Source organism: Drosophila virilis, chromosome X, assembly GCF_030788295.1.
Source record: "Drosophila virilis strain 15010-1051.87 chromosome X, Dvir_AGI_RSII-ME, whole genome shotgun sequence".
Lineage (NCBI taxonomy): Eukaryota > Metazoa > Arthropoda > Insecta > Diptera > Drosophilidae > Drosophila > Drosophila virilis.
The window spans coordinates 18,673,647-18,688,510 of NC_091543.1; the positions used below are offsets into that span (position 1 = coordinate 18,673,647).

At 39.0% G+C, this 14,864-nt stretch overlaps 1 protein-coding gene across 9 annotated transcripts in view; it reads left to right on the plus strand.

The window, feature by feature from the left end:
* The window catches only part of rut (adenylate cyclase rutabaga), a 41,662-nt gene that overhangs the window by 6,284 nt on the left and 20,514 nt on the right, over positions 1-14,864 (plus strand). The gene's annotated exons all lie outside the window — the stretch shown is intronic.

The following is a 14,864-nucleotide window of genomic DNA, read 5'->3' on the forward strand; positions in this document are numbered from 1 at the left end:
ACAAAAAAAAAAAGAAACGCAAACAGAGTAGCTGCGAAATATAAAACACAAACGGAGACAGACAGAGGCAAACACATACACATTCAGATAAAAAATCTTGCCAAGAAGTTAACTGCGACTCGCAAATCACTTACAGTCGCAGTCGCAGCAGTCGCAGCAGCCGCAGCAGCCACAACGCAGCTTGAATACCCTACGAAGCTATAATAAAGTTATTTTCTATGCTACAGTCCATTAATTTATCAATTACCTACGGAAATTGTGAAATACATAAATATATTTAAAAGCTATATGAGAGTTGTTAATAAGCAACAGAGTTGAATTGGATGCCACACCAGCAAGTAGAGCTTTCGATATGTCGATATCGATAACTAGAGATTAATAACAGTAAATTATTGTAACGATAACAGTTAATCGTTCGATTACTTAATAGGACAGCTAACGATAACAAGAACAATCGATGAAGATCGATAACAATGAGAATTTCGCGGTTCGATGTATGTATTCATTTTATAATTGCCTTTTAATCGCATTGATTTCATCAGATTGCTAACATTTATCGAACGTATCGATAGGCTTTGCTGCTTGCGTGTGATGTCGGTCGGTTTGCGCACAAACCTTCGACTGCCTGTTGCAAACGGGTTAACGAAGCTTGAATGCCCCTTGGGCCAGGCTCGATATTCAAGCAACGGAATGCGCTGGCAATTAAAATGAACTCACGCTGGCAACCCTGACAAAGACGTGCCGCCAGTTGGACGCACCGACGGGGCACTAACTGCAACTGCAACTGTACAGATACAACACTCGGCGGCCAAGTCGCAGATGTGAAAATTAAAAGTGAAATAGAAAATCGCTGATCAAGCTGACCAGGCTAACCCAGCCGAAGCGCGCGCTTCCACTCCAAAATGTATGCGCAGTCAGCGTCAGCGCTGGCAGCGACGCGACGTCGCTGTTGCGCACGCGTTACAAATTTGTAATGTTCGCGCCGTTGACGAAACAAAGCGCGTGTTGTTGTTGTTGTTGTTGTTGTTGTAGGTATTACTATGACGAATTAACGAAAAGCAAGTGCCAAGCGTCGACTACAAAATCCCATAGAATCGATATCACAGTTATCGATAGAAATATTTGTATCCCATGATATTAGTTGAAACTATTTTGGAATGGGACAACAATGAAAAAATACTTAGCAAGTTAAAATAGGACAATAGGAAGTAATGAACAAGCATATGTATTAAGACATGTTAGTTGAAACGACTTGGGTATTGAAAATTCGGGCAAATGATTTTTATATTGATTAAAAACTTCGATATCATGCACAGAAGTCGATAAATATATGCCCAGCGCTAATGGCGCGATTTTTAATCATCTTTCTTAACAAGCATTGAACTAGGCAAGCTCTGTATAGTCAAAACGCCACTTGTCGTGTGGCTGTCAAAACATAAAGCAAGGAATTTTCAAGAGGTTTTTGAGTGTATTTTGACAACTATATTTCAATAACTTGAATATCTGGCAGCTGCTTTTAATGCCGTTTTAGCAATTATGTTGAGTGTGTGTACTTCATCTTTTGTGTTAATGTGACTAACAAGATTAACATCATCATGATCATCATATTGAACTGGTTCGAAATTGAAAAACGCCGCGCCGCGCAGCGCCTGCTTAACGATCAATCAAAGCAGCCAATCAATCATCGGCCGCAAACTGACAGTGCTTGGGTAAGGAGAGAGACAGTGGAAAAGAGTGAGAGGGAGAGAGAGAGACCGATAGCTTGCAACTGACTGACAGCCATTTGAGGCATTCGACAGGCACACACATACACACACATGCTTGGCCAGAGGGAAATTGTATTTGCTAACGCCACAATTAACAACATTGCAAGAGCAAGTGTCCAGCCACCATCTTGTTGTGCCCCTTTCGGCTCCTCGCTTCTTGGCCTTTCTTCTGCATCTTTTGCTTTATCTGCCACATGAACTCATTCGATTCAGTAGCTATCTCTGCCTGCTGTCAAATTGAAGCCGCTTGGCGAGCAAACAATTAACACAGCAATTTGCGTTATGAAGCTGACAGCTTGACTGCCTCCCGGCTTCAATTGCCACACTGGACAGCTTACGGTCTCTGTCTTCAGCTGGCCACTCCAGTGGCCAACGCTGGTGCTCGGCGCATTTCATCAGGCAATTGGCCTGTGCACCACTTGTGCCTGTCAGCGTTTGCCCTTTGCAGCTGTTTGTTAAAGACTTTTCGCTACTGTGTTAGCTTTTTATTGGTGTTTGTTGTACGAGTACCCATTGAAAATGGGCAGAGCAGGGTATAATCACAAGACGCATATGCACGTTAGGGTCACGAGAAGATGTCTTTATGGAATCGGCACACTTAATATTTTTATTCAGGCTTAGTTGATGTAGATCCAAACCCGTCTATTGGCCTGTCCGTGCTAGCTGGTCAATCTTGAGAACTATAATATTTATATATTCCAAGGAGCTAGAAATCTAAATTATATTATCACTACATACAGTTTTCCAGCTGATTTTACTCTTCGGAAACCACTCGTGCGTATTTGTAAATATCGCCTTTACATGCGATTTTCCTTATTTGTATATATACTTATGTTATTTGCCTAGCCGAATAAAGAGGGAACTGCTGATTGTTACAGGATAGATTCTAGTCGGGCACTCTAATACTTGCTCAGAAGAGTTGAATTGTTTACTTCAATGACGTGCGTTTATTCCAGTAACCGATAAGAATGGACACGTTTTCATCACAAGTCACATGCCTGTTGCCTCTCTCCGCAAAGTGAAATGGTTCATTGTGGGGCACAAATGAATATGCTTGACGCAAGTCCCTACCTGATGGCACAACCTGGGGGCTGGAAGGGTTGTGTGTTATATGTCATGGGCGGTCCAAGGATTGACGGCTTTGAACGTGCGATTGTGCTAATTGAATGCTTGAGAAATGCATCAGCACTTGCATCGGAATGGGTACTAAAACTACTTTGCCGCCAGATGCGTCATTCCTAAACGCATTTCGATAATCATTTTGATAGATATTTAAAAGGCAAAAGGTTTTCATTAATTTAAGTGCTGTAAAGATTTGTTATATGCACCAAGAAGAGAGAAATGGCAAAAGCCTTAAACCAGTGTCAATCTAATTAAGTTCTAATTCACGGAAACATTTTCTTTACTCAAAAGATGACGAGTTTGAATTGAAAGTTTTGCCGTTAACTTACTTTTTACTTTTAAAAGTTGTCCAAAGGCGAGACGGCTGCAATTTAAACGACTCAAAAGCCCAGTTCATAAAGTAAAAAAGAATATATTGATTTTGTGCAATTTCCGTCTTGCAGTCCGTCCGTCGGTCTGTCAGTTCGTATAAATGCAATTTTCTCGGCGCCATCGAAGCTAGAGATAAGGTGTTGTTTGGCACGCCCACGGGGAGGTAAGCCAAAGCGATTACTGATGACTTTCTTTATATATATATTATATATAATATATATATATATTATATTATTTATACCAGTATATCCGCGCTTAGATTAATTTGGATTCTTTTATACTTTTTTAAATAGTGGAACTAATTTTACCAACATGATTTGATATTTATTTTTATATTCTTATCTCTACATCTCAGCTCAATATCTCTTCGCCCATTCTCTGCATGAAACAGGAAATAAATAAATATTTAAAAGGCATGAGAATCCCAAAGAGAGGCAATATTTTCTAATGCGATTTTTTTTCATATGTGTCTATATATGTATATAGTCTATAACATTCCTTACTATAAGCCAAGCACTTTTTCCGTTTAGGGCAAAGATTGATGGGCATCTTTTAGTCCAGCATACTTTCCTCTGTCACGACCGTTACGTCAGTTCGCCACAATTTTGGCAACAGTTTCTGAGCCGAAACCGTTTATGTAAAGGCAATTATGACAATTAAGTGGCCAACAACAGTTCGCAGGCAATTTGTTTTGTTGTTATTGTTTTTCTTTCTGGCCAGAATCGTTGACAATTTATTGCAGTTTCATAAAGTAAGCAAATGATAAACAAACAAAATAGCAACAAAAAAAAAAAAAAAATAAAAGAAAAAATAATAAAATACAACAGCACGTCGAACGACGTACTTAAAGCCACATACAAATTGATTAATTAAAATGAGTTTCGTTCTCTTCTGACGAAATCTTTTTCTATTTTTTTTTTTTTAATGAGGGGATGACATCGTAAGGGTAACATTAAGGGGGTAGGGCAAGTGTGGCACGAAGGCGTTCTGTGTGCGCAGCAAATTAGCGACAACTTTGACAACAAGCGACGCTTTTTGCTTCCATTTACGAGTTGACTCGCGTCCACACAAAGACACATCCATCATATCATCGCATATCGCATATCATCAGCCAGTCACTGAGTTCCTTGTTTGCGACTGGAAAGGGGAAAGAAGACCAGGCCACACAATAAGATGCCTAAAGCTATTCATTAGACGTAAGTCTAACCCCAACAAACTTTTGCCATGATAGCCCACACAACAAAAACCAAGAAAGTGTGCTTTAGTCGGGAATGACTGACTTCTAATGGATAACCTAAGTTCCAACTTTGAACACTATAGATTTCTTCGAGCGGTCAATTTGGCTGCTGATGCTCATGAAGAATATATACATTAATTTTATACTTTTTATCTAATTTTTACAAGAACCAAAAATCGAGATTTTCAGTTGCCACATGCTGCATGCTTGTGATTCTTTCAAAGTATTAAAACTGCTTGGCGAATAATTAATAAGTAGCAAAAGGCTTAACTTAACGATATCTTTGCGTATTATAAGCCTATTTGGCAGAATTACAAATTTTGTCAAGTCAACATAATTAATAAGTACAATCATTTGTGTTGAAATTATTTTCTTAAATCATTGGATAGATATTCATTATGATTAAATTTGGAATGAAAGTTAGCATTGCTAAAGAACGATACTTTAAGATATTAAACTGAGTTTTGTGGTCTGTATTTTATTCAGTGTGATGAAATTCATATGCACTTGGTATCTAAATATACCTCGGTTCTTAGCTAAACTCTCGGCAGCTCTGAGTAAAACTCAGTTGAATCAGCAAGAGATTCAACAGCTCTAAAAAAATTAACAAATAAAAATGTAGCCCCAGAAAACTTTTAAAAAATTATTATATAACCACCAAAAATCGAATAATCAGATAATAGAGCACGAGCAAATTCAGCCTAGAACTCAGCTTGTGTACATATAGCTAAGCAAAACTCTATGCCAAGGATTTGGTACGATTCTATCCTGAAGGTAAACGGACTAGGTCAACAAACTGACTTTTGCTCAAAAAACGAAAAAACTGATAATGCGGATGCGTTGAATTCCCAAAACAATCTATGTGACGATCGATGGGACCGTGTCAGTGAACTCATTGGCAGCAAAATGGCGGCCAGTTGACTTCCGGATTGGTTAGAAGTGGCCCCAGTCACTGTCCCTACGGCTGCCCAGCAACTGCCGTAAGTGCCGTCTGCTCCACAGGAACTGGCGCAAATTGTATGCCATTGCAAATGTGAAAATGTTTGCATCTATTTGCTCGTTTTTGTGTGTCTATGTGTATGTGTTTGTGAGAGTAGCTTATGTGTGTGTGTATGAAATAATAATACTGCAGTGCAATGACGCAAAATGGACGTAGTGGACATGCATAAACCACTTGAACTAAACCCCTGGGACACACCTACAAAACCCTCCGAGTAACCCATGCAAAGTATCTTCCGGTGGCGCCGGCCCCTTATCGGTGTATTAAGTGCCGATGGGTAGCTTCCTACCTAATTATCATAATGCGTGCAAAATTTATGAGCGCGTATTTATTTATTATTACCTGTCATAAAAAAATAACAAAAAAAACAATTGGTGAAAACGCTATGCAGAAGATAATATACTCTTTTGATTTAACTATCTTAGTATGTGAAGCGTAATAAAAATAAAAGCAATATAAATCAAAACATTTTTATTGTAATTCATCTGAATTAATTAATTCGAGCCCAGCTTACTTTGATCTTTAGTATGGAGGCTTAATATATATATTTGTGTATGTGTGTACGTATTTACTTGTATGCCAAACGCAGACCAAGCTTATTGCAGTTTTTTGACAACGGCCCACGCTGGTCTTCAAATAAAGAAAAATATTTTAAATTAAATCTTCATCGAAAAAATATTTGAATTGCACTTTCCGCCGAGATAGTTTTAGTTTTGCGAAAATATATGAAACACGTCTCAAATGATTTTTTATGTAGATCCATAGAAATGAATTTGAGGGCGAAACGCCATCCACCAAATCTTGTTCCACCAAGGATGAATGAATTTTTGGAAAAGTGTGAAAGAATTTGAGAAAAGATTTTTGAAATCGAGTTTAAGGCCGATTGGATGGTAAACAAAAAATTTTCATATAATCCCTTTTCGTGATTTTCTATACTAACCTTCATCACATAAGGTATATACAGTAAAAATATCACCTGCCTAGCTCTTACGGCTTGGGCAGTGCGTTGTTCACTAATCAGTCAGTCAGTCTGTCAGTCAGGACAAACAGACATATAGAGATATACATAGAAATAATATTGCTGTAGAACGCTAGTTAAGGGTATACAAGCACTAGAACTAGAGCTACTGGTGCGTATACGTGATGTAGCCATAAAAATCAACGCCAATAATTGAATCGTATTTTACTGGGCGTGCCGCAGGGTTGTCGGGGCTGGCAGGTTGTGGGGGAATGTAATCAGTTCTCAAGTGGCGCTGATAAGCGTCAAGTGGTTTGGGTATTGGACTGCAATTTTACCAGCTATAAAGAATTATTTTTCATTATCAATGTCATGATGGTTCGACTGAGATTTTACTGACATTTTCGCATTACATTCGCAATGATAATAAGTTGAGCCCTGCCCCCCGCCAATAACACACATACACTGCTTCATTCGCCTATCTGCAGCATGCCAGGTAAACATTTGCCAATCTCTTTGGCATTCATATTGAAACTACTTATATATGCCACCCCGAGCGCTCTGCTCCAGGCTATTGTTGTCTGTCGTTGTCTGCCTCATGGTCGCCAAATAGGTAGCCTTTTATCGATTCATATTCCTGACATCACGGAGAAAATGTGCATATATGTATTAGCACACTAGATAACTGAAGATTGACTTCAGGGCGCGGCAAGATGTGAGCCCTGCCGAAGGGCATGTGAAGGTCAATCGGTCGCTTCCAATCAAAATGACGTGTCAATTAATGCGACACAGTTTAATGAGTTTATAATGTGATTGGGATGGAACACAACTGCTACAAATGTCAGTTGCTTGATATAATTCTTATGAAAACTGCACAGATTTGCCCGTTGTCAACTTAAGCTATGTATAAAGGAAAGGAAATTGTCGAAAAGACAATAATTAAGAGAATTAAAAGTTCTTAAAATTTAACTAATTAATACCCTATTAATGTTTTATTTATAAGTATGTACAGCTTATATGTATGTACTCTAAACATGGATGAAATATAGGCTTGCAGATGGCAAGGCAAGAGAGTTTGATCGCATGTCTATCGCATTGATAATGTTAACATTAACAGTGTCAATGTTTATAACATTCAATGTTTCAGTTACAGTCCAGTTACAAGCCTCATTTTAAGATTATGAATAATAAAACTGCATTCTACCAAAAAAACAACTCATTACCTAACGGGATTAATAGTGTACTTATAGAAAAGTATAGAGAGTTGGATCGTGTAGCTAACAGTTGTATGTTAAATGCTTACATTAACAGCGTCACTTTAGTCAATTACCTTTAAACTGACTACTATATCGTATGGGTTCTTTTGTATGATACAGCGTATAGCTTAATTGAAAAACGGAAAAACGGCGTTGCGTAGTTAAGATAGGAAACATAGTGTAACATCTGCAATGTATCTGTTTTGTTTGCCCCCAATCCTTTGAGGCCTTCAATTGTCAAAGCCATTATTAAACGGTGCAGCCGGAAACTCAACACGCAGGTAGCTCACCCGATGCATGCTGCAGTTGGAGACTTGGGGCAACTTCCTTATCTTGGACACTTGGCTGGCTCGACTGCTGGAGTTGCAGCTGTTTCCTGCGCTTGGGTCGCTGCACCCTCGACTGCACTGCGTGGATGCAATTCATTTGCTATATATTTGGTTCAACAACCCGTTGCAAAGTTGCGGCTACTAAGGGAGTGTGTATTCGAGTGTGTGTGTGTGTGTGGCTCTTTGGATACCGGACGCTGCAAACCTGACGACAGCTGTCGGCCCAGTTGGCCAAGTCATCTGCTGAGTGCTCAAGTTGAGGAAATTGTTGAAAGATATGTAAAAGGATCTATTTAATTGTATGTGTGTATAAGGCGTATTTGAATGCAACTTGTTTTATTTGCTTGGCGCTGTCAAGTTCAAGGACAAGGAAGCGGGCACAGGCTGACCACCAATGCAGCCGGGCGTTCAGCAAAGCCATCAGCTGCAAGTCCCTTTCAGGAGACCCCCACTTTTCATGCTCCTTTGAGTGTCCTTGCCAGGCCTTTTAACAGGCCACCCGCCGCACAGCCCGAATGCTCGCAGCTGGCTTGGAACAGTTGCTTGGCATTTGGATTTTCATTATTATGACGCTGATTTCTTAAATTTTCGCTTAGCTGCGCTTTTTTTTGTTGCTTCCGTTTTTCCATTTCTCTTTTAGCAAACGGCAGCTGAAATTTCTAAGGACAAAGTCAATGACAACGTGCAGTTTGCTTGTCTCTTGAAATATTATTTCGCTTCTGGCGCTTCTCTCTTAGCATCCATTTCAGATGTCTTCCCGCCTATTTAAGATTCAACACTTTAAACGCTTTTAAGTGAAACGCGTGGAAACAGTTGCTATGCTTTTATGTGGAGCGGTGTCAGAAGCTGACTGCTGCAGGGGTGTCAGTCAGATAAATACTCTGTTAACTATTGAGGTATTATTCAAACTTGTGAGAATGGCAAAGAAATCTCCATATTAGAAAATGACTAGTAAAGAAAGAAAGATATATAGCTTTTGAATAGAACACAGGTAACTTAGAGCCATATATTTTTGAAACCTAAATTGAAACGTATATATTTTTATCCAAGTACACATACTGAATATTTAAATGCATTTCATGTATGTTAGCCGTTCTTGAAAACATTAAATTTGCATAGAAAGGATATCCTCTTTTCACATATGCTGAAGGTCATGCGGAAGCTATACCAATATGTACATACGTATTTTGTTGTCTTAATTGCATCAAAGATCGACGTGATCAATACAGATAGACAGACATACAGAAACGTGGACAACTGGACAGGCGTACATGGTTTAGACATGCGGCCATTTATTTAACTCAATGTTTCCAATGTATCACATATGTTCTTTATAGTTTGCTCTTTTGCTCAATATACATATTTGCACAGCAATTGTTGCATAAACACAACTTATTTATACTTGAAATTAAGTGTTTTTCTGTTATTATATCAAGTATAGGCACTTCCAACAGTCGATATTTACGTAGTGTGATCAATATATACGGTCATGTTATGCACTCTATAAATACTTTAGACTTATAATAATGCATTCAAAGAGGGCAGACCATATTCATCGTTGTCTCTTTGCGGTTGGTACCACTGTGCGTATACGTCGTGTACAGTATGAATGACATTGTGTGCTTTGCTCATCGCGGTTGCCTGCTGGGCCATTTTCGCGGTCGGTTAGATGGCATGCGTACACCGACACACGCACACGCACACACATGCAATTCATATAGTAGTCATTATACCCTTGCAGTGGGCATTATAAATTTTGTCACGAAAGATGTTACATATGAAAGGGGACGTCTGTGAACTACGTATAAATATGACTGTCTGCTTATATTTTGATTTTGATATCACTTTTCTGCTAGCATATGAGGAAAGTCCTATAAACATGGGACTACGAAATCATTTTTAGAATATATATGTAAATATATAGTATTCTCCCAACGATTACAAATCCCCAGAAAATCTCTCTAACCATGTGACTGCTATTGAAATAGTTGACTGGAATATAACATTTAATATAAAAGTACTTCTGAGTCATTTGTTGCCAAGGGTATTTAATCTTCGGCATGCCAATTATAGCCGTTTTTTCGTGTTTTGTTTTTTTTTTTTGTTTGTTGGGCGTTTTGGGTCGTTTCATGCCTTTAATGCGGTTTATCGCTTGTCAGTTGTCAGCCGTCGCCTTTGGTCTTTTGGTCTTTTGTTGGTTTCTGTTTGCCACTTGTTACGCGCTTTTTCACTTGAAACGTCCAAATATTTGACATTCATAATGGTTGGCCACTGGCCAAGCCGTTCACTATCCAGCAATTGCTCTTTTATGGATTGCGCTGCGATTTCGTGCCCTGCATGAGACATTAGATGCGGCATGACATGAGCCAAACCCAAAACCCAGACCGAGTTCCGCACCAGAGTCCCAAGTTCGATCCAAGTGCAACTATCAAGGTTCTCGTTTGTTTTTATTTTATTTTTTTTTCTCTCTCTCTCTCTCTCTCTCTCTCTCTTATATAATCAATGTTTTTGCTGCTAAGCGCAAAACTACATGGATTGCTGATAATCACAATGCACGTTAAGTGATGCCATTAAATGGGTCTCGTTATGATATCGACCAGTCAACAATGCGCCCAAGTGCCGACCCAGCTACTCGTCTCGCATTCGAACGTCCACTCGTTGAGGGCAGTTCAAGTGATGTTTAGCACACACACAACACACACAAGACACACACAATCTCACGTTGTCATGAGAGCAAGCTCTTACCCAACGACGACTTAGTGCGCCCCGTGCACTCCTTCTCTATACAAATTGCCACCAAATTATAGACATTTGTCATCCATTGTCATCGTATAAGAGTCACCAACTGCAGCGACAATCGCGTGCCAGGCATGCATTTCTTAACAATGAAGTTATCTGTTTGTTGTGCACAACAGAAATACCCACACACAAGTGCCCCCTAAGGAGCTTGCATAATGGATCGCTTGACATTAACGCATCACCGACTAACGACTATTTTTGAAAAGTTTGCTTAAAAGCTGCTCTTAAATGGGTTTTAAGTAAATTCCTTACTGATTGATCCCCAATTGATCCACACAGTTGAACAGCATCGATCTATTTGATACGCTTCTAATTCATAGCCTCAATAGATCGCCATTATAATTAGTTTCGGCTTATGACTATACAAATTATATTCTAGATTGATTAAAGCTTGTCTGAAGTACCGTTCTATTTGATCTGCTTCTGGGCCTCAATTGATCGCCACTATAATTATGTAGTGTAATATATATTACCGACTGATACACGTTATCTGAAATGCTTGGTTGATTTATAATCCTTTTGTTGCCAAGTGGTCTTCCATAGATCGTCGATCTTCCATACATCTTCGATTGTTATGTAATCGTTTGTTACCTGATTTTCCCTTGGATTTTTACTTTTTGCCACATGACCATCTATTGATCTTCAGCTGTTATCTAATCTTCTGGAAACTGATCTTCCATAGATCTTCGATTGCTATCAAATCTTCTGTTAACGGATCATCCATAGGTCTTCGATCCTTATATGAGAATGAGCTTCCATATATCTTAGATTGTTATCTTAACTTTTATTTACTGATCTTCCATAGATCTTCGATTGTTCTCTAAGCTTCTATCAATGTGATGAGCATTATTAATGTGATATTCAAATCTTGAATAGAATCTGATCGGATGATCGCAAAAAAATATAATCTTACATTCATTAATTAAGTGATCAATTAGTGATATAAATATTATAATTGAAAAAAACGATTAGTATGGAAATTGATTGTTGAATTAAAGATCGTAACAGTCATGTAAATATATGTTAATTGCCAACAACACATTTCTTACTGATCCATAACTATAAACAGATAAATTCATTTTAGCTTAGTTGGAATGTAGAGCTAGCTTTTATTTTGACATTTATTATTACGCTACATTTATCTACAAATAATATATGTATATGTAATATTTAATTTTCTTGCTATTCGTCTAGAAAATGTTGGAATATTGCAAAGCACTGATCACTGCAGTGACCTTTGTCGGATCATTCTGCTGCTTTGAGGCTTTCACTGAATGCAGAGTGGGCGGCACCCCGAACATTGACATGACAGTTTCCATGACCAGATCAGTCTGTCAGGCAGTCATCCAGTCACCAATTTACCAACTCATCCCCACATCAAGCACCTGCCACACTCCAACCCCTCCCTGCCTGCCTGCCAGGTGCCACAAGGGGTGGGGCGGTCGGGTCGGGGCAGCATTGGTGAATGCTGGCCGTCAATCTCTTGTCTAATTAGAAACATTTCAGCAGTCAGGGCGAAACGTGTACTCGTGTAGTCTTTACTCGCTTGTAGTCTTGCCAAAAAGTCCAAAAAACAACAACAGGAAAGCAACAAAAAAAAAAAAAAGGATTGCCAAATCGAAATAACATTTTTGTCAGCTTGTAATACATTTCGTCATTCGTGTGAGAGCCCTTGAAATTGGGTATTACATATGCATGAAATTTCATTTTGCCATACAAGTAAATCGAGGGTAACGAATGTTACGCTTCAATAATGCATTTTGTAAAAATATTTTATAAAATAAAGAATATGAAATAAAATTGCAAAAAGAATTTCATATGCACCGGACCCATTCGAAATAGATAAAAAAAGGGTATAATGGTTTTGTGCAAGTGTATGTAACAGGCAAAAGAAGGCGCCAGGATGACTGTCTGTCTGTCCGTTCGTCCGTCTGCCTGTCTATTTGCTGAGCAAATGCTAAACAGGCTAGAGCTAGGAACACCTTATTTGTTATCGAAAATATTTCAGTGTAAGTGAAAGTGTAACAAACTAATTTTTGGTCGTATAGCTTGGCTTTGGTATATATTCACATTTGAATTCGATATTTAAACCCTGAATATAGCATAAAGATCGATCAATAAATACCGAAATCAATCCGGAAAGGATTTCCCAAAATATGGAATTGTGGAAAGAAGAAGCACAGGTGTGGCAAAAAGTGCGCAGCTTGCGGTATTCGTGGGCCTAAAAGGAAGCTAGACTGCTTGTAATTGTAATTTGTAAGCTCGGCGTTGAGTGCAGGGTATCTTCTAGTAGAGCACTCACAACTAGAGCAGTCTTGTTATATGTATATTATTTAATTTGCGTCATGATTGAAAATCGATTTGACAGCAACGCACGTCTATAAATTCTTGAACGAGATAACTGTCCGATGCGATGCTGTGAGATGGAGGACACACATACACCTCATACATGTGGCTGTGTATGTGTGTTTGTTGTTGTGTATGTGCTGTCCATCTGGGCAGCTGATGTTGCTGAACTATTCATAAATTTTATTTTTACACACCTCGCCAGCTCGAACTGTGGGCCTGAGCATTGCCTGTTGGAGGCTTGGAGGCTTGTTGAAAAACGAAAGGGATGCATTCACACGCGATTAACGCCAAAATCTATCCAAGCTCCACAATATCTAACCATTCCTTGCCCAGCGCAGTGCGATATGCCACAACATAATTTTCAAAAGAAAAATGTGTTAAAAATACATTTTTATTGATTTTGTTTAGCTGCCACTGTTGGAGCGCTGCGTTGATGTGGCCTTTTGTGGTAATTCGCATGCCCTTGCCTTGCCTCGCCTTGCCAATCGCTAGCCCCACCCACGTTCCCGTTGCCTTGGCAAAAGCCACGTAGCGATTCAGACAGTTTTACATATGCTCAATGCGTTTGCGCTTGCGTTTGCATTTTGCGATTTGCGTTTAATTAGGCGCAAAAAATGCCATAAACAGCTAAATGGCAATCGACAATAGTGTTAGCGCTTCCTATGCCCAATTCCAATTCTAATTCCAATTTCAATTCCAAACCCAACCAAATCCACATCCACCTACCCACATTTGGTATTCGCTTATCGCTTGGCTTGTTGCTCACTCTTGTTGTTGCCACCACCGAAGATCGCCTGCCCCGACTTATCGGCTGGCAGCTATGCGACTATTTGCATATATCAACCCACTGTGAGGGGGCGTGTGGGGCTGGCGGCTGACACGGGCTAGTGCCAGGTGCTGTTGGCATCTCTCTGGCGGCTGCCAGTTGTCGTTGTTGTTGTTGTTGTTGTTGTTGTTGTTCTTGATTGTATCAGCTGCCCCGGTGCATTGCACTGCAATGCCGCCAGCCAAGTTGCCGTGCAAATAGAGGCACTGAGCCAACGGTAAATAAGCTACAGATACGGCGTCCCTCAACCCCACAGTGAACTCCCCCAAACGGGAAGTAGACAAGTTTTGATTGATAAGCGCATCATTCAAGAAACACAGCTAGATAATGCGTTCATCGTATAAATTGCTAGCATTTAAGCTGGGCTTTAGCAAAGCTCATCAAGTAAATGATGCACCACAATACAATAATATGTATAAAGAGTGTCAATCTATGTTTATTATATTAGTAAAACAGTAGAACCATTTTGCATTTAAGCTTTACTATGCGGTAATGAATGTACTTATTTTGATAAAGACTATTTATGACTTATAGCTGTCATATTAGTAATACATATTGATACTTTCTGATGCCAATTTATTTATTATTTTTTATTATTTATTTATTAAAGCAAGTTTTATAGAGCTGATTTGTTATTGAAGTGCTACAATTAGTTGTCGCATTATATAAATTAATAAATGTAGTTTTAATCAGGATTACAAACCCATAAAATACTCTTTGTGGTTCGCTTCACGGCTAGAATCAGATTCCAGTTGAGCACACGTATTGATGGAACCAGAACAACGCATATATGCCAAATATGAATTCTTTATATACCCTATATACTCAACATATATTTAATATACTCCTT